The sequence below is a fragment of the Prionailurus viverrinus genome, chromosome B1, assembly GCF_022837055.1.
Source record: "Prionailurus viverrinus isolate Anna chromosome B1, UM_Priviv_1.0, whole genome shotgun sequence".
Taxonomy (NCBI): Eukaryota; Metazoa; Chordata; class Mammalia; order Carnivora; family Felidae; genus Prionailurus; species Prionailurus viverrinus.
The window spans coordinates 39565232-39584275 of record NC_062564.1 but is presented as its reverse complement, the minus strand read 5'-3'; the positions used below and the strand labels follow the sequence as shown (position 1 = coordinate 39584275).

The following is a 19044-nucleotide window of genomic DNA, read 5'->3' as shown; positions in this document are numbered from 1 at the left end:
TGTTGCTTCATTGTTGGTGTATAGGAATGCAATTGATTGTTGTGTATTGATTTTATATCCTGCAACTTTGCTGAATTCATGAATCAGTTCTGGCAGTTTTTTGGTGGAATCTTTAGGGTTTTCCATATAGAGTATCATGTCATCTGTGAAGAGTGAAGGTTTGACCTCCTGGTTTGACCTGGCTGACTTGGATGCCTTTTATTTCTTTGTGTTGCCTGATTGCAGAGGCTAAGACTTCCAATCCTATGTTGAATAACAGTGGCGAGAGTGGACATCCCTGTCTTGTTCCAGACTTCAGGGGAAAAGCTCTGAGTTTTTCCCCATTGAGGATGATATTAGCATTGGGTCTTTCATATATGGCTTTTATGATCTCGAGGTATGCTCCTTCTATCCCTACTTTCTTCAGGGTTTTTATCAAGAAAGGATGCTGTATTTTGTCATGCTTTCTCTGCATCTATTGAGAGGATCATATGGTTCTTGTCCTTCCTTTTATTGATGTGATGAATCACGTTAATTGTTTTGCAGATATTGAACCAGCCCTGCGTTCCAGGTATAAATCCCACTTGGTCGTGGTGAATAATTTTTTTTTAATGTGTTGCTGGAGTCAGTTGCTAATATCTTGTTGAGGATTTTTGCATTTATGTTCATCAGGGAGATTGGTCTATAGTTCTCCTTTTTAGTAGGGTCTCTGTCTGGTTTTGGAATCCGGGTAATGCTGCCTTCATAGAATGAGTTTGGAAGTTTTCCTTCCGTTTCTATTTTTTGGAACAGCTTCAAGAGAATAGGTGTTCACTCTTCCTTAAATGTTTGGTAGAATTCCCCTGGAAAGCCATCTGGCCATGGACTCTTGTTTTTTGGTAGATTTTTGAATACTGATTCCATTTCCTTACTGGTTATGGGTCTGTTCAAATTTTCTATTTCTTCCTGTTTCAGTTTTGGTAGTGTATGTGTTTCTAGGAATTTTTCCATTTTTTCCATTTTATTGGCATATAATTGCCCATTTTGTTGGCATATAATTGCTAATAATATTCTCTTATTATTGTTTTTATTTCTGCTGTGTTGGTTGTGATCTCTCCTCTTTCATTCTTGATTTTATTTATTTGGGTCCTTTCCTTTTTCTTTTTGATCAAACTGGCTACTGATTTATCCATTTGGTTAATTCTTTCAAAGAACCAGCTTCTGCTTTCATTGGTCTGTTCTACTGTTTCTTTGGTTTTGATAGCATTAATTTCTGTTCTAATCTTTATTATTTCCTGTCTTCTGCTAGTTTGGGGTTTTATTTCCTGTTCTTTATCCTGTTCTTTAAGGTGTAAGGTTAGATTGTATGTCTGAGACCTTTCTTCCTTCTTTAGGAAGGCCTGGATTGCTATATACTGTCCTCTTATGACCACCTTTCCTGCATCCCAGAGGTTTTGGATTGTGGTTTTATCATTTCCATTGGTTTCCATATACTTTTTAATTTCCTCTTTAACTTCTTGGTTAGCCCATTCATTCTTTAATAGTATGTTCTTCAGTCTTCAAGTATTTTTTACCTTTCCAAATTTTTTCTTGTGGTTGATTTCAAGTTTCATAGCATTGTGGTCTGAAAATATGCATGGTATGATCTTGATCTTTTTGTACTTGCTGAGGGCTGATTTGTGTCCCAGTATGTGGTGTATTCTGGAGAATGTTCCATGTGCGTTGGAGAAGAATGTATATTCTGTTGCTTTAGGATGAAATGTTCTGAATATATCTGTTAAGTCCATCTGGTCCAGTGTGTCATTCAAAGCCATTGTTTCCTTGTTGATTTTTTTGATTAGATTATCTGTCCATTACTGTGAGTAGGGTGTTGAAGTCTCCTACTATTATGGTATTACTATCAATGAGTTTCTTTATGTTTGTGATTAATTGATTTATGTGTTTGGGTGCTTTCACATTTGGCACATAAATATTTACAATTGTTAGGTTTTCTTGGTGGATAGACCCCTTAATTATGATATAATGCCCTTCTTCATCTCTTGATACAGTCTTTATTTTAAAGTCTAGATTGTCCAATATAAGTATGGCTACTCCAGCTTTCTTTTGTTGACCATTAACATGATAGATGGTTCTCCATCCCTTTACTTTCAATCTGTAGGTGTCTTTAGGTCTAAAGTGGGTCTCTTGTAAATAGCATATAGGTGGATCTTGTTTTCTTATCCATTCTGTTACTCTGTGTCTTTTGATTGGAGCATTTAGTCCATTGACATTTAGAGTGAGTACTGAAAGATATGAATTTATTGCCATTATGTTGCTTGAAGAGTTGGAGTTTCTGGTAGTGTTCTCTGGTCCTTTCTAATCTTTGTTGCTTTTGGTAGTTATTTGCTTATTTATTTATATATTTATTATTCATTCATTCATTCATTCATTTTCATCTTTTCGCCCCTCAAAAAGTCCCCCTTAAAATTTCTTGCAGGGCTGGTTTAGTGGTGACAAACTCCTTTAATTTGTGTTTGTCTGGGAAACTTTTTATCTCTCCCTCTATTTTGAATGACAGCCTTGCTGGGTAGAGAATTCTTGGCTGCATATTTTTCTGATTCAGCACATTGACTATATCCTGCCACTCCTTTCTGGCCTGCCAAGTTTCTGTAGATAGATCTGCTGCAAACCTGATCTGTGTTCCCTTGTAGGTTAAGGACTTTTTTTTCCTTGCTGCTTTCATGATTCTCTCTTTGCCTGAGTATTTTGTGAATTTGAGTATGATATGCCTTGTTGATGGTCAGTTTTTGTTGAATCTAATGGGAATCCTCTGTGCTTCCTGGATTTTGATGTCTGTGTCTGTCCTCAGGTTAGGAAAGTTTTCTGCTATGATTTGCTCACACAACCCTCTGACCCCTATTTCTCTCTCTTCCTCTTCTGGGACCCCTATGATCCTGATATTGTTCCTTTTTTTTTTTTTTTTTTAAATTTTTTTTCAACGTTTATTTATTTTTGGGACAGAGAGAGACAGAGCATGAACGGGGGAGGGGCAGAGAGAGAGGGAGACACAGAATCGGAAACAGGCTCCAGGCTCTGAGCCATCAGCCCAGAGCCTGACGCGGGGCTCGAACTCACGGACCGCGAGATCGTGACCTGGCTGAAGTCGGACGCTTAACCGACTGCGCCACCCAGGCGCTCCATATTGTTCCTTTTTAATGAGTCACTGATTTCTCTAATTCTTAAATCATGCTCTTTTGCTTTAATCTCTTTTATTCTTCTTTGTTATTCTCCATAAGTTTGTCCTCTATATCACTGATTCTCTGTTCTGCCTCATCCATCCTTGCCGCCGTGGCATCCATTCATGATTGCAGCCCAGTTATAGCATTTTTTATTTCATTCTGACTAGTTTTTACTTCTTTTATCTCCACAGAAAGGGATTCTAATCTATTTTCGACTCCAGTTAGTATTCTTATTATTGTGATTCTAAATTCTGGTTCAGACATCTTGCTTGTATCTGTGTTGGTTAAGTTTCTGGCTGTCGTTTCTTCCTGCTCTTTCTTTTGGGGTGAATTCTTTCGTATCATCATTTTGAAGGGAGAAAAGGAATTAATGAGGTAGAAAAAATTAAAATTAGAAAAATTAAAATTAAAAAATTAAAAACACACAAAAAAACCCCAAATAAATGATGCTAGATCCTAGGTGTGTTTTGGTCTGGGTGTTGAAAGTGGCTTGATATGTTAGAGAAAAAGGGGAAAGAAGAAAATAAAAGGAAATCGTTTAAAAATTTGAAAAAGTGAATACACTGAAGTAGACTAAAATGAAATGATGGAAGTAAACTAGAATTTGAAAAAATTCACACAAAAGTAAAAAATATAGTAGAAAAAATTAAAGAAAAATATTTTTAATAAAAATTAAAAATAAAAATGAATTTTTTCTCTTTCTGTATTGAAAAAAAAAGAAAAGTGAAAAAGAGAAAAAAAATAAAAGAAAATTGAATAAATGGACCTGCCAACAGACTGAAATACTACTGAAATTACTTCGTTTTCCCCTAGAAGTCAGACTGTGAAGCGCTTTATAGTCCATAAGCTAATCAGGTGGTGAGACTTCTATTCTTGAAGACTGAGGTTGGCCCACTTGCACGGGGCTTAGTGTAATGGCTCCATTCTCCACTTGACGGCACTGCTAGCCTACTGGGGTTGATTGTTGTGGCGCTTGTAGGTGCATATGCGCATGTGCAGGAGTGGTGAAAATGGTGTCACCCAGCTACCCAGTTCCTAGTATTGGAACTCTGTTCTACCTGATCAGCAATCACACACCTGTCCTTTGTCTTCAGCTTTTGTCCACTCCCTGCTTTTACACTGTGACCAAGCCCCAGGTTGTACTTCTCTCCTGAGTTTTGTCTCAGATGTGGCTGTTTTCTGTGGCCCCTTACTTCTGAGGGACTGTGGCTTTGACCCGTTCTGCCCCTCTGCAGAGGGTTTAACCGAGCAATGGCCAAATGCCAGCTGTACCCAGGAAAGTTTGTGGGACCGTGCTGCTGCTGATGCCCGGAGACTACGGCCAGGTGCCAGCCTGCCCCAGAAAAAGTTCTCAAGATAGTTTAGCAGCAGTGTTTCAAGGATTATGGAAAATCACAACACACATCTGGCACCAGGCTTCACCCTTAATGACCTTGTTCCAGCACCAGCGAATGTGGCCATTCTCTGGGGTCTGTTGGGCCCAGGTTGCCTCACAGCCCCTACCAAATGTCCTTCCAGCAGTGGAACCACTTCTCCCCGTGTGGCCCAAGAACCTCCCAGACCCCACTCTGTTCCTGGGTCTTTTCCCTTCCCACTAGAGCACTTTCCGGTATTGAGCTGTGGAGTTGCAGGCTCTGTGCTCCCCCTGTTTACAGTCTTCATGGATTTAAACCCTCTCCTTTCTCCCTTTTTAGTTCAGTCCCTGTGGCTGTTTCCAATTTTCCCCTTTCTCTCCAGCTGCTTTTGGGAAGGGGTGCTTCTCCTGTATTCTCCCCACTGTCTCTGTCCTCTCTGCATGCAAAAGCACCTCCCTGCCCTCCACAGCTTCTGTCTCCTCAAGTCACCTCTCTGTGCCACGTACGTGCTGAATTCTGTGGTTCAGGTTGTGCAGATTGTTGTGTTAATCCTCCAATCAGTTTTCTAGGTATGCAGGATGGTTTAGTGTTGGTCTGGCTGTATTTCATGGATGTGAGACATACAAAAAACTTCCATGCTGTTCCACCATCTTGGCTCCCTCCAATAAACTTTATTTCTTACAGCAGTTAAAAGTGTACAGTAAAATGAACAGACACATAGAGTTCCCGTGTGTTCCCTTTCCCCCAACCCATGGTTTTCTCTAGTGTTAACTTTTGAACTGGTATAGACTACATTTGTTACAAGTTATAATTCAATATTGATACAATTAAAAAAAATTTTTTTAACGTTTATTTTTGAGAGAGAGACAGAGACAGAGTGTGAGTGGGGGAGGGGCAGAGAGAGGGAGACAGAATCTGAAGCAGGCTCCAGGATCTGAGCTGTCAGCACAGAGCCTGATGTAGGGCTCAAACTCATGAACTGCGAGATCATGACCTGAGCTAAAGTCGGATGCTTAATTGACTGAGCCACCCAGGCACCAATACTATATTATTAACCAAAGTCCATAGTTTACTCTAGGGTTTATTTTTTGGGTTGTATAGCTTTCATGTCCTGTATTCATGAAAGTATTAAGTATCATACAGAGTAATTTGAATATTATCCCCTAACTTGACCTATTTGTCCATCTGCCCTTTACTCCACCCTCAGCCCCGCCCCCTCACATGGGCAACTACTGTCTTCTTACTGTTTGTATAGTTTAACATTTTCTAGAATGTCATATAGTTGGAATCATATGGTTCGAGGCCTTTTCAGACTGAATTTTTACTTAGAATATGCATTAAAGTCCCCTCCCCTCCCATGTCTTTCCAGGGATTGAAAACTCATTTATTTTTATCACTGAATAATATTGCATTTAATGGATATATGATTATTCATTCACCTATTGAAAGACATCTTAGATACTTGGTTGCTTCTAAGTTTGGGTGTTATGAGTAAAGCTGCTATAAACATTTGTATGCAGGACATAAATTTGTTTCAGATATAAGTTTTCAACTTATTTGGATAAGTACCTAGGAGTGCAATTGAAGAGTTAGATGGTTAGGCTCGCAAAAGCACTCTCCTAACTTGTTTTCATAGTCACATTTGAACTGTAATTTTTAAAAATCCAATTTTGTTCATGAATATATAATAAAAATACCCATACATATTTGGAAATTCTATCAAGATTGCTAGATTCTTTGGAATAGTTTGGTGGTAGGAGTAGGAAGGTAGTATCTTGCTTGTAAGGGTTTGAAGGAGCAAAAGGTGGAAAAGTGAGCTGTTTTGATTGATTGATTGATTGAGGGAGGGTGCAAGTGAGTGAGGGGCAGAGAGAGAGAGAGGGAAAGAGAGCGAAGCAGGGCTCCTGCTCAATAGTGAGCTGTTTTCTTTTTTTTCAACGTTTTTTTATTTATTTTTGGGACAGAGAGAGACAGAGCATGAACGGGGGAGGGGCAGAGAGAGAGGGAGACACAGAATCGGAAACAGGCTCCAGGCTCTGAGCCATCAGCCCAGAGCCTGACGCGGGGCTCGAACTCACAGACCGTGAGATCGTGACCTGGCTGAAGTCAGACGCTTAACCGACTGCGCCACCCAGGCGCCCCGATAGTGAGCTGTTTTCAAAGAGGAACTATATGATGTGCAACAAACTATCATTATATTCACTGACTTGGAAAGTATTGTAGAGATATTGAAACAAAGAGTTGGGAAAACTCCCCTGCACAACTGTGTGTTTCCTGTTCTGGTTTGCATAGGGTCTGGCCTCTGGATGCTCCTTGAAGCCTCTTGGCACAGCTGCACTGTCAGCTGGGCTCGTTTTCCGAGATTAGCACAGCATAGAGCCCTTCCTTCTACTCAAACATCTCACTGTCCATATTCCTGCTGCCAACAGAGCCTACCATATAGCTTTTACTTAGGATGTCGGCAAAACAGTTTCTTCTAAATATTAAAAAATATTAATATACTCTCCAAAGTAAGACCAGAATCCCGACATGTGATCTTCGCTTAGTAATTTTTGAATGACCCAAAATACTTGCAGGCCCCTTCTTATCTATTTTACATTTTGTAAATAATTCAGCCATTGAATTTTATAGAGTTTATAATATATTGCTCTTCTGAAACACAACACTAGTCTGTGGTGAGAATTAAGATTAACATGAAAATACACATTTTTAATCCATTTAGCTGATGATTACTTGATTCTTTTTGAATATTCAGATGAGCTGAAGAATTGCAAGAGAAACAAAGACAACTTTACATTCCAAGAGGCGTGCCAGTGCATGGCTATTTTTAGTCCCTGGCATCAGTCAGGACATACTTGTTGCATATCAGGTGTGTTGAATGTGGCACACGGTCACAGTGATATGCAGCAGGCTCTCAGCTGACCTCTCCCAACCTTGTAGGAATACCCTTGCATCTGTGAGACTCCAGTAAATGCTTTTCAGGTAAGCCTGTGATGCCTGAGTTTGGCTGCTGTGGGTTTGTGAGGTTCATTGTGGGGGGACGGCATGGGGCCACAGAAGATTTGCTCTTTTTTAGGGGACCAATAGACAGGTAGGGTTCACAGATATTCTGTGGTAAGCTCAATCATTCAGCCATCTAGTGCTAACCTTGTTGCTAGGACAAAGGAAATAATACATATATTCTCTGAGGAGTTTATCAACATGGCTGTCATTTTTTCTTAGCCACTTGACAAGATCTTGACATTGAGGAAGTATGTCCCTGCACCACTCCCTTTAAATTCTAGCTCAACACAATAGATGCTGTAAAGCTTCAAAATAGGTTACCATTTATGTGATTCTTACCATGTGCTATGTCTTTCTTTCAATTAATTATTAGTTGTCACAAACATCAATGAGGTGGGTGAAAAATTAAGGCTTAGAGAGATTAAATAACATGTCCAAACTGGTAAGGGGATAGCTCTGAGATTGACCCTCAGGTCTTTCTCACACTGAAGATGGGGCTTCCTTAACCACAGTGCTGTCCTGCCACCTAAAAATAGACTTGTCTATACCAATGCAAGAAGCTGTCACATTTGTCTGACACAGTTGTGTTTTTCTAAATAAGGGCTCATTATTACTCCTTGTTCAACTACCCGTAATATAATTACAATCAATTTTGATGTTGCTAAATGATTTTGAATTATCTCCTCAAATTATCTTTATTACTTCTCTGAAAAACGGAGGCTTAATATATTGATAAGTTGTCAGAATTGCCCTTTAATTTTTCAGTGATCAGTAATACCACCCAGGATCTTTCTCAGCTTCTGGAGATGACTAGAGCTTTGTAAATATACACACTTTCTTGCTCTCTCTGTCTCTCTCTCTCAATCAGTAAGGTCATTGTCTAATTCTCTTAGGATCCTGATGCACACCAGGACCCATTCTTATTTTACGCACACTTACATTGTATTTCTAGTATTTTTCTCTTGTTTTTCTACTGAGTATTGATTTTTGTCTTCATTAATTCTTCCCATCACTGCCAATTTCCTTCATTCTTTGTGTTCAACATCTCTTTTAAAGTGTTACTGAATTGACTTATTCTAGATTTGTTGATTTCTCATTCTTAATTTATTTCTTGTTACTTTTCTTTCATTTATAAGGCTTATTGTATTTTCTATAACATGCATTTTGCCCCCTTCTGTGGTTATTTTGTTCCTTCTCTGGGGATTATGTTTGCTTTTTTTTCTACCCCTTGGTCCCCAGGTCTGTTCCAGGCTCTTTGGAGTCTGGGTTGGGGTGTAGTGGAATCAGAACCCAGGCCAGCACTGCCTGGGGGAAACTTCAAGGACTGTCAGGGTCTGGGCTCCATATAATCACTGAGGGTTATTGTTAGATCATTCTCTTCCTACCTGTCTCTGGCCCCCCTGCCAGCACCAAGCAAGGCTCCCCCATCTCCGCCCCCCCCCCCCCCCACCAGGGCCTGCAAGTTGGCCAGGAAAGGGAAAGCAGTGCCCACAGCATCAGGGACACGTGGCTGGCTTCTTTGGTCCCTGGTCTTTCATCAAGAGAATAATGGGTTCCATTCATTGTTAGGCATACTGGGCTTTGAACCAGATGTCTAATATCTATTATCTCAAACCTTACCCCCACCCTGAAAGGTTAATTACTATCTATGTTTGAAAGATGAGGAAACTGATGCTCTGAGAGGTTAAGGATTTTGCCAGAGAGTGAAGTTTATAGATGGATGCACTGGGATTCCAGGCCCTGTCTGTGTGACTCCACAGTCTCCATTGTTTCCACCACAGCATTCTGCCAGAATGAACTTGTTACTTGAGTACTTTCTACACCTTTTGTTATCTGCATTTGGATTAGATCCTTCTTGTTCTAATTAGAGGGTGTTTTAAGTATTCCCTACTGTTGTATCTTAATACTATTGCATCATGCTCCCAAGAGTTGTTTCTCCCTACTTAATTCATTAAGAATCCCAGTACATTGTTTCCTTAGTTTATTGTATTAGAATCTAGTAGCTGGTGAATCCTGTTTCCCGGCTTCCTGCCACAGTGAGAGCAGGTCTAAATTAATTAAAATGTGTTGCTCTGACAATCTAATAATAACAAAATCAAGGTTATTGATCATTTTCAACTTAATAAATTAAATTTTCCTGCTTACAGGGATTTTACATGGACCCTTAACTTTGATTGATGCTGGTTCTTTTACTTTAGACCTGTGTCTTGCCTATACAGAGTACTCTGCTGATGTTCACAAAGAAGCATGATTGGCATTGGCCTGACTGTAGGTTGGGTTAAGATGCTGATACATGGGGGATATGTCTCAGTTTCATAAAGTACTTTTAATTTTTTTAATTAAAAAATTTTTAATGTTTATATTTGAGAGAGAGAGAGAGAGAGAGAGGAAGAGAGAGAGAGAGAGAGAGAGAGACATAGAGAGAGGGAGACACAGAATCCGAAGTAGGCTCCAGGCTCCAAGCTGTCTGCCCAGAGCCCAATGTGGGGTTTGAACCCACTTGAACTGCAAGATCATGCCCTGAGCTGAGTCACCCAGGCACCCCGAGTACTTTTAATTATTTTTAATCTACAATACAAAGATTAGATGCATGAGGTCACTGTCAGTTCTGTAATTCTGGTTTTGAGTAAGTTTTGGCTTGATGAGTATCAACATTTCCTTTCTTATTTTCTTTCTTTCTTTCTTTCTTTCTTTCTTTCTTTCTTTCTTTCTTTCTAGTGATAACCACTCTTGAACATTTCGGCATATTTCTTTTTAACCTGTGTGTGTGTGTGTGTGTGTGTGTGTGAGTGAATTTTATCACAACTGAGATCCTAGCACATACACAATTTTGTATTCTTTCTCAATTAATGTAGATAATAAATTCTCCATCATTAAAAACTCTCCATGAATATAATTTTAATGGCTACATAGTATTTCATAGTATGTATATGCCACAGCTTACTAACCATTCCCCAGTGTTAGGCATTTAAATCATTTCTCATTTTATGTATAATGCTCCCAGGTCTGCTGTAGTGCATCCATTTTTGTCCAGATTTATGATCGTTTCATTTATATTGATTCCTTGAAATGAAATTAATAATAAAAAATATGACCATTTTAGAGATACTTGGTAAATAATGCTTGCCAGATTACTTACCGGAGTTTGTTTCCACTCCAGCCAGCAGTGGGGGAAGAGTGTAGGACTCATTGCCCCCATACACTGTACATGGCTAATTTGATAAGCAAACGCTAATGGTGCTATTTTGATTTATATTTCTTTGGTTACCAGTAAAGTTAAACATTTTTTATCTATATATTAATTTTTTTGAGTCCTTTAAAAAACTCTCTACTTTTTATGTATTGAAGTTTGGTATATTTCTTACAGCTTACAAGGGATCTTTATATGCCAAGGATACTGACCCTTTTTCCATTTCATTTGTTGAAAATTTTCCTAATTAGTTGTTGGCCTTTATATTTTTATAATTTTTTTTGATGTTTACCTGTGTTTAACTTACTAAATTTTACTGAGCACTTTAGTTTACTATGTAATTTATGACATACTATGGAATATATAATTTATGATGTAAAATTAAATATGCTAATTTAATTTACTAATTTTGATTTTTCAGTTGTCAGTTGTTATCTTTTGTGTGAGTGTGATTTCTGCCATCAGTTTTAAAAGTCTTTTTCCCTTAGATTTAAAAAAAGAAGAAAGTCTTTTCAAATACAGAAAGATAAGTATATTTAACTATATGTTTTTTTTCTAGCTCCTCTAATGGAATTTTACAACTTCAACTCTGTGATTTACTTGGCATTTACCTTGGAGTACATTTTGGGATTAAAAAAATCTAACGTGATTTCCCCCTATAGATAATCAGTTGACCCTGCAATATTTTTGTTAAATAAGCCATTGTATCATCACACTTCATGACTTCATCATGTATTTATGTTTTATCTAACTTTTGGTCTGTTTCTATGCTGTTTTGTTTTATTGATCTGTTTCTGATTTATCCTAGAATGATACTCTTAATTACTGTAGCTTTATAATATGGTTTATTACTTGAAAGATTGTATTTTTCCTTCTTACAGTATTATCTAGAACTTACTTATTTTAACCTTTTCTAAAATATAAATTATAGCATCATTTAGCCCAATTCTTTATTTGACCTCTATTTCCCTTGACCTCTCTCCCCTCCCACCCTGAAGTAAAAACCAATAAAATAATAACTAAAAGGAAACATAAATAGCTCTAGGATTTTTGTTGGAACTGTGTAAAACCAATAAAATGATTTAGGCAGAACTGAACTCTTTTAGTGCCTATCTAGAAAGGCACTTTCCTTTTAAACAAAAGTTTCTTAGTTTTTGTTGGGTCAGAGATGGTCATCAGGTGGCCCTGTGTGAGCACCAAAGATGTTCCAAGGCAGAACTGTGTGACCACAGCCTGCAAATGGCCAAATGTGGCCAAAGGCTGCCAGCGAATGCCCTCAAGCTAGAATGGTTTTTACACTATTAAAGGGCTGTAAAATGAACCAAAGAAGAATATGCAACAGAAACCTTATGTGGCCTACAAAGCTGAAAATATTTACTATCTGGCTCTTTACAGATAAGGTTGGCTGGGGGCACCATGAAGCAAAACACTAGCAAGCAAGCTGAAGGCGTTTGGAGTTCACTTGTTTGTCATGAGTCATGGCTTTGCTTCCCTTGCTACCTCTTCAGCACATTGTTGGGAAGGTTTTGTTTGTTTAATTTATTTAAGGTGATCTTATCTGAGGATGTCAGTGAACATCTATAGGTTTTGTTTCTTCCTACATTTCAGAATGTTTTTATACATTTTAAAAAGTGCCTTGAGTGAGTGTTATGAAACTTAAAAAAGAAATAGTACTTCTTTTTGAAGGATCATGTGGTCTCAAGGCAACATCTTGTTTTGATGACCCCTCCCCAAAGTAGGGCACGCAGGGCCACTGGATGGGCTCAGCGGAGTCCCCAGGGTCTGCCCTGTGCTCCAGCCCCACAAGCAGTGCTGTTTAGTAGATGTCTTAACCAGAGCAAGGCCTTTTGTTAACCTGGTGTGATCTGGTTTATTATCCCATTAACTCCCATCTGTTGTTACTGGAGAAAGCCGGCTCCCTTAGGACTGGACATGGAGCGTGGGTCTGGTGGGTTCAGGTGAGGAGGGAGCCCAGGAGGGACTTGGGTATCCTGAAGGTTTAGGAAGGAGATGTGAGGAGGAGAGATGGTTGGAAGAGACAGACAGTGTCTACAGGTCACTGTTACTGGTAAGGAGAGTAGGTTCCATGTCCCAGGAGACCCGAAAACCCCACGGACTGAGGGACTTAGAGAGACGAGTCAGAAAAATGATACTGAATCTGCCTTTGCCCCAGATGTTTCCATCGTTGCTGAAGGAAAGGCAGGAGAGGACTAAGTGAGATTTTGTTTCGGGTTTAGCAGCCTGAGTCTCACCTGTGGGTCCCAAACTCTAATAGGCTTTCATTAGGGCTTCTCTCCTGTGCCTTGGAAAATGTGATTGTCCAGAGTTTGAATTCAACCTTTGGATGTTCTGAAAGGAAAAACAACCAAAGTTTAAGCCTTAAACTTGTAAGTTTACCTTCTGAAATATAAAAGGTGTTTGCTGGCAGTTTCATAATCTTTTTTTGTTTTTTCCAAGTGTAGAATTATTCAAGAGTAGTGTAAGGTCCTGCAGAGTTTGGTTAATAGAATTTACAGCAGGCAAGTCAGGCAAATACCAGATTTCATGGAAAAGCTTCTAAAGCAAAGTTGTTGGAATTTAAATTAGATTTGAGTGTGACAGATCCACTACTGAGAAATGCTATAGTGCCTCACGGTTAAATTCTACAGGAATCTGCCTAGAATTAATAGTGTTGTTTTTCTGATGCAGTGGGTACTGATTTTGAGTTTTGAGTCCAAGTTTATACACTTTCCAGATGTAATCATTTTACTCAAGTAAAAGAAAATACGGCTGAATCAGGGACTCAAAACCATTACATTGAGAATGTGTCTGGCAACAGTTTAGTGGTCCAGTCAAGAATATTCTAGCAATTCAATTCTGAGGAGGAGTTATGGGAAAATTTCCTGCTCATGAAAAGTAGAGTTTTGAGAATCAAGGAGGAAACAGTGAAATTAAAAATATTAGGAGGTCTATCTATCTCCAGCTCACACATTTCATAAAATGAACTGGATACCTGGCAAATTGCTGTAGGGTACACTGTGAGATTTTAATGCTAGTAAACTATTTGTTCACTAGAATATCCTTGATGGAAATCAGAGTTCTTTCACTGTGTCTCTATCGTTTCTGGCAAGTGCCTTGGACACTTAGAGCTCTTGTTAGCAGGCAGGATGGTTCAGTGAGTCCCACGTGTGGGCTGACTTGAGGTGTTGGGAGCTACCTACATGGGTGCTATAACAGTTCAGATCCTTCCCAGGGCAGGGCTTCATTCCTTTCCAAGTCATTAGAACATATCCATATATATTCCTGAAGGATTGTGTCTAAACTCCCTCAGAAAGGGGTTCCTAGAAGATTTTTAAAGATGTATTTATTTCTTGGGGCGTTATGAGCTATAGTGTCTGTCTTGTTCATCACTTTATATTCAGCTCCCAGATGGGGCCTCACACATTATAGATACTCAATACATATTTGTTGAGGGAATAAATGGACTATAAATTAGGTGTTTTGAGTTTACAATCCTAGTTCTCATATTTAACCACTGTACAATGTTAATAGTAGGGGCCGATTTTTTATAATTCCTTTATAGTTTTATTTGATCATCACAGCAAGAGTCACAAAGAGGGTATTAGTCAGGATATGCTAGATTATGCTGTGGTCACAATGCCGTGGTTTCAGTGGCTTCACACAACAGAGCAAAGTGCACTGTAGTCTGGGCAGCAGGACTTGATGAGGTGACTTGGTGATCCAGGCTGCTCCAGTATCAACACAACTTTGTCATCCTCAACCCCAGGCTGGATAAGAGTGGGGCTGCAGCGTCATGCATGTGCTTTTCATTGTCCAGATCTGGAAGCAACATGCCATACATCTGTCCATGTTTCATTGGTCAGAACTGGTCACATGACACCATCCAACTGCAGGGGGACTGGGAAGTACCCTTGCAGGGAAGGAGAGAAAAACCAGAAGTTGATGTATAATGATAATAGCTATCATAGGCCCATTATACAAATATCTCCATTTTACAGATGATAAAATTGAGGCCCAGAGAAGATAGGTTATTTATCCAAAGTTATGCAACTGGTGTATGGCAGAACAAAGCCTGGTACTTAGGTTTGTTTGTTTTCAAAGCCCATACTCTTTTTTTAAATTAAGTTTTTAAATTTTAATTCCAGTATAGTTAACATGCAGTGTTATATTAGTTTCAGTTGTACAATATAATGATTCAACAATTCTATATATTACTCAGTGCTTTTCTTGGTAAGTGTACTTTTAATCCCCTTCGCCTGTTTCACCCATTCCCCCCCTCCCCCCCATCTCCCCTCAGTAACCATCAGTTTGTTCTCTATAGTTAAGAGTCTATTTCTTGGCTTGTCTCTCTTTTTTATTTCCTTTGCTAATTTGTTTTATTTCTTAAATTTCACATGTGAGTGGAATCATATGGTATTTGTCTTTCTCAGATTGACTCATTTTGCTTAGCATTATACGGTACTCTCTAGCTTCATCCATGTTGTTGCAAATGGCAAGATTTCATTTTTTTTATGACTGAATTATATTCCATTGTGTATACATCACATCTTCTTTACCCATTCATCTATTGATGGATACTTGGGCTGCTTCCATAATTTGGCTATTGTAAATATGTGGCAGCAAACATAGGGGTGCATGTATCCTTCTGAATTAGTGAATTAGTATTGTTTAAAATACAATTCTTTAAAAAATGCTATTTTAAAAAAAAAGTTTACTTATTTATTTTGAGAGAGAGAGAACATGCACGCAAGTGGGGGAGAGACCATCAGTGCAGAGCTCAACATGGGGCTCAAACTCATGAACTGTGAGATCATGACCTGAGCTAGAAATAAGAGTTGGACGCTTAACCAACTGAGCCACATAGGCACCCCAGTTTTTTTGTATTTGGGGGGTAAATACTCAGTAGTGTGATTATTGGATTGTAGGGTATTTCTATTTTTACCTTTTTGAGGAACCTCCATACTGTTTTCCACAATGGCTATGCCAGTTTGTATTCCCACCAACAATGCACAAGGATTCCTTTTTCCTCCACATTCAATGCCAAACAATATTCTTGTTGTTTCTTGTGTTTTTGATTTTAGCCATTCTGACAGGTGTGAGGTGGTATCTCATTATAGTTTTGATTTGCATTTCCCTAATGATGAGCGATATTGAGCATCTTTCAAAGCCATACGCTTAACCACCATGCAATATTACCTTTCTTGAGGAAATTAATTTTCTTCTAAAGAAAACTTGATCTTAGTGAAGGGGAGAATAAAGAAGTATTGGATTTGGGGTTTGGGTACTTGGTTTATAGGACTGATCCCATCACTGACTTTCTTTTACATATAGCTAAGCTACTTCTCTTGGCTGATATCCTCACATGGGAATAATAATTACTATAATGGTAATATAAAGTAATGCATATAATAGCACCTGAAGAGCCATAACGTATTGTATAAAGATATGATGATATTACTACTGACACCTGCTTTGTGCATTAGTCTTGTGCAGATTTATCACATGTAACAAGCCTCAAGATTCTTACAAGAAAACCAGTAGACCCTTCAAATAATCTTGGTACATTTAGGTGTACCAAGCTTTACTTGGTAAAGCTTTACTTTACTTTTGTAAGCTTTAGCTTACAAAAGAATATGCTATCTGTTACAATATAAAGCTTAACTTCATTGGGGTAATCTTTTCAGACATTTCATTACATTCATTACTGAAATGATGTTAAGTTTCAACTAAATTTATTAGCTCTCACTTTCTAATCCTCCTTCCCCTATCTTTTTATTATATAACTTTTTGAAAACTGTTCTTTTATTTTTTATTATTATTTTAAAAATGTTATTTATTTTTGAGAGAGACAGAGACAGAATGCGAGTGGGTTAGGGCAGAAAGAGAGGTAGACACAGAATCCGAAGCATGCTCCAGGCTCCGAGCTGTCAGCACAGAGCCTGACATGGGGCTCGAACTCACGAGCTGTGAGATCATGACCTGAGCTGAAGTTGGACACTCAACTGACTGTGCCACCCAGGTGCCCCCAAAACTGTTCTTTTAAAAGTGTGTATCCCATGGAGCCTGGGTGACTCAGTTGGTTGAGCACCCGACTTCAGCTCAGGTCAGGACCTCTGGGTTCTTGAGTTTGAGCCCCATGTCAGGCTTGCTGCTATCAGTGCAGACCCCACTTCGGATCCTCTGTCCCTCTCTGTCTCTACCCCTCCTCAGCTCGCACTCTTTCTAAAAAATGAAAACAACAACAAAAATTTTTTAAAAAGTGGGTATCCCAAAGAGCATTTCCAGATGGATATGTCATTGTAAATTCAGGAAGGTTTTTAATATTTTGCCATCTGTTTATAGTGACATGGAGTGGCTCAAGTCAAAACAGGTGCATGTTGTTGTGACCTTAGTAAGAAAAGCAACCCTCTTCCTTTGTAGCTGTGGGAGGAGGGGGAAATGTTTTTGTCAAATGTGTTAAATCACTGGCCCTAGCTTCCTGGCCCCCAAAACTTGGTGTGATGTTGTGGTTCTCAATATTCATCTTCTATTTTGAGTATCTCCCAAGCTTGATGTTGTAATGCATCTCTTTTCCCCAGTCCCACCTGGCAGATCTCGATCATGCCAGAATGTGTGGTCCACTGAGGGCACCCAGAGCCTCACATTGCTTTAGATGTGATATAATAGATTTTTATGATCCTTTGGCTTCTTCCTGGCAGTGGTTAATAATGCAATGCATAATTAGACTAGAAAAGAAAAAGTTTTCTGTGAAAATTTGGGAGCAGAATTCGCATTAATTAAAAAAAATACCCAGCATATTTTTCTCAGACCCCATGTCATAGACATGTTTATTCCTCATTGTTTAAATATAACCCTCCTTAACCAAGGGCAAGCATGCTATGCCTTTCTCCTCCTCTCCCGTTTGGACATAAAGCCTGTTATTGTTGATTGTTCTGCAGTTGGGTCCCTTGAAAATGAGATTTCATTTAAGTAGAACATTTTCATTACAGGGTATCAGGCCTCTTTAATTTTGTACTTTTAGAGTGGCTAGGACAACATTTACATTTACTCCTGATTTTCTCTTTTCAGAGTCCTGGACAGACAGGGAGGATTCATTAGAGAATAGATCATGATGACACATCTCTTTATTGGTGAGCCATAAAAGTTTGGAGAAAGAGCACAGAAAGTAGGCATTTACAGTGTTAAAAGCCTTCGGCAAATTATATATGCTGTGGTTTTAACTGACCTTGGAAGTTATGTAAGTCTTTGTATGTACTTTTGTATCTGAATGTGGTCTATAAAAATGATGGTAATCTGTTGAATTTATAAAATAGCTTCCCAGAGGCCTGGTTCAGCTCTTTCATACTGGTGAGCAGTGAATTGACACTGTGTCTCAGTTTGGGAAAGGAACCACTTTGGTTGTACCTCCTTTCTATTCCGGTTCCTTTCAGTTCCCTTACACAAATACTTCTTACAAAGCTCTCCTAAAACTACTTAAATTCCAGGTGGGTCAGTCTGTTGTGCCTTTAGATTCCATTCACTTGTAACGCATTTCAAGTACCCTTTCCCCCTTTATTGTTTTTTTCTATTGCTCCCTTTTCAATTCTTCCAGTTTCTTTAACTTTACTTTGAGATAAATTTTTAATGCTTCTGAAAACCAAAATTAATTAGAATAATGAGCCAAGCGAGATTAAAAATCTTATAGGGCAGAAAGAAGGATGGGCCCACGATTAGGTTGACCCAGAGCCGAGTAGGCATTGATGGGCTGTGGCTGCCACCCTGGGCAGCCTCACAACCATTTCTTCCCTTCAGGTTGTCCTTGTCTCTCATTCCCAGCTCTGCCTTCTGTAGCAGTAGACACAGGTGAGACGGGGGCTGTCAAGGCGGGCCTCTCTCAGGAGCTGACATCCCAGCCAAGACCTGAAGGGTGCTTTGCTGAGAGGCAGGAAGGGCATTTCAGGTACGGAGAGTGTTTCAGGATATGCTAGGAGTTGGGAAGCTAGAGATAAATCCCACTTAGTGCCTGACAGTTTAGGCTGGTTGTCAAGCCACTAAGCTTGATCTGCTGCCACTTCCTGTCTCCCTGAAACTGACACTTCCTGTAACCCATTTTTTGGCTTCAGTTAAACCGGTATCTCTTTCAACCTGCAGTTTCACTCCAGATAACCTTGAAGGGAGCTATTTACCTGATTCCTCCAGGCAACGTCAGCCTAATGTCTGTAAGAGGTACAAATTCTGATATGTATGTTAAAAAACAACAACAAAATACTGATCAGTGGGGCGTGCCTGCGTGGCTCAGTTGGTTGAGCATCTGACTCTTGATGTCGGCTCAGGTCATGAT

General features: G+C 39.1%; 1 protein-coding gene across 11 annotated transcripts in view; it reads left to right on the top strand.

Annotated features, from left to right (window-relative positions):
* Nucleotides 1-19044, top strand: part of CSGALNACT1 (chondroitin sulfate N-acetylgalactosaminyltransferase 1) — a 342341-nt gene that overhangs the window by 104679 nt on the left and 218618 nt on the right. Inside the window, exon 1 of one of the 11 annotated variants that reach the window (XM_047856673.1) lies at nucleotides 17836-17854. The exons of the other annotated variants lie outside the window; for them this stretch is intronic. The gene's annotated coding sequence lies outside the window, so the exon portion shown is untranslated. Of the gene's footprint in view, nucleotides 1-17835; nucleotides 17855-19044 lie in introns of those variants that run through there. 11 annotated transcript variants of the gene reach the window in all.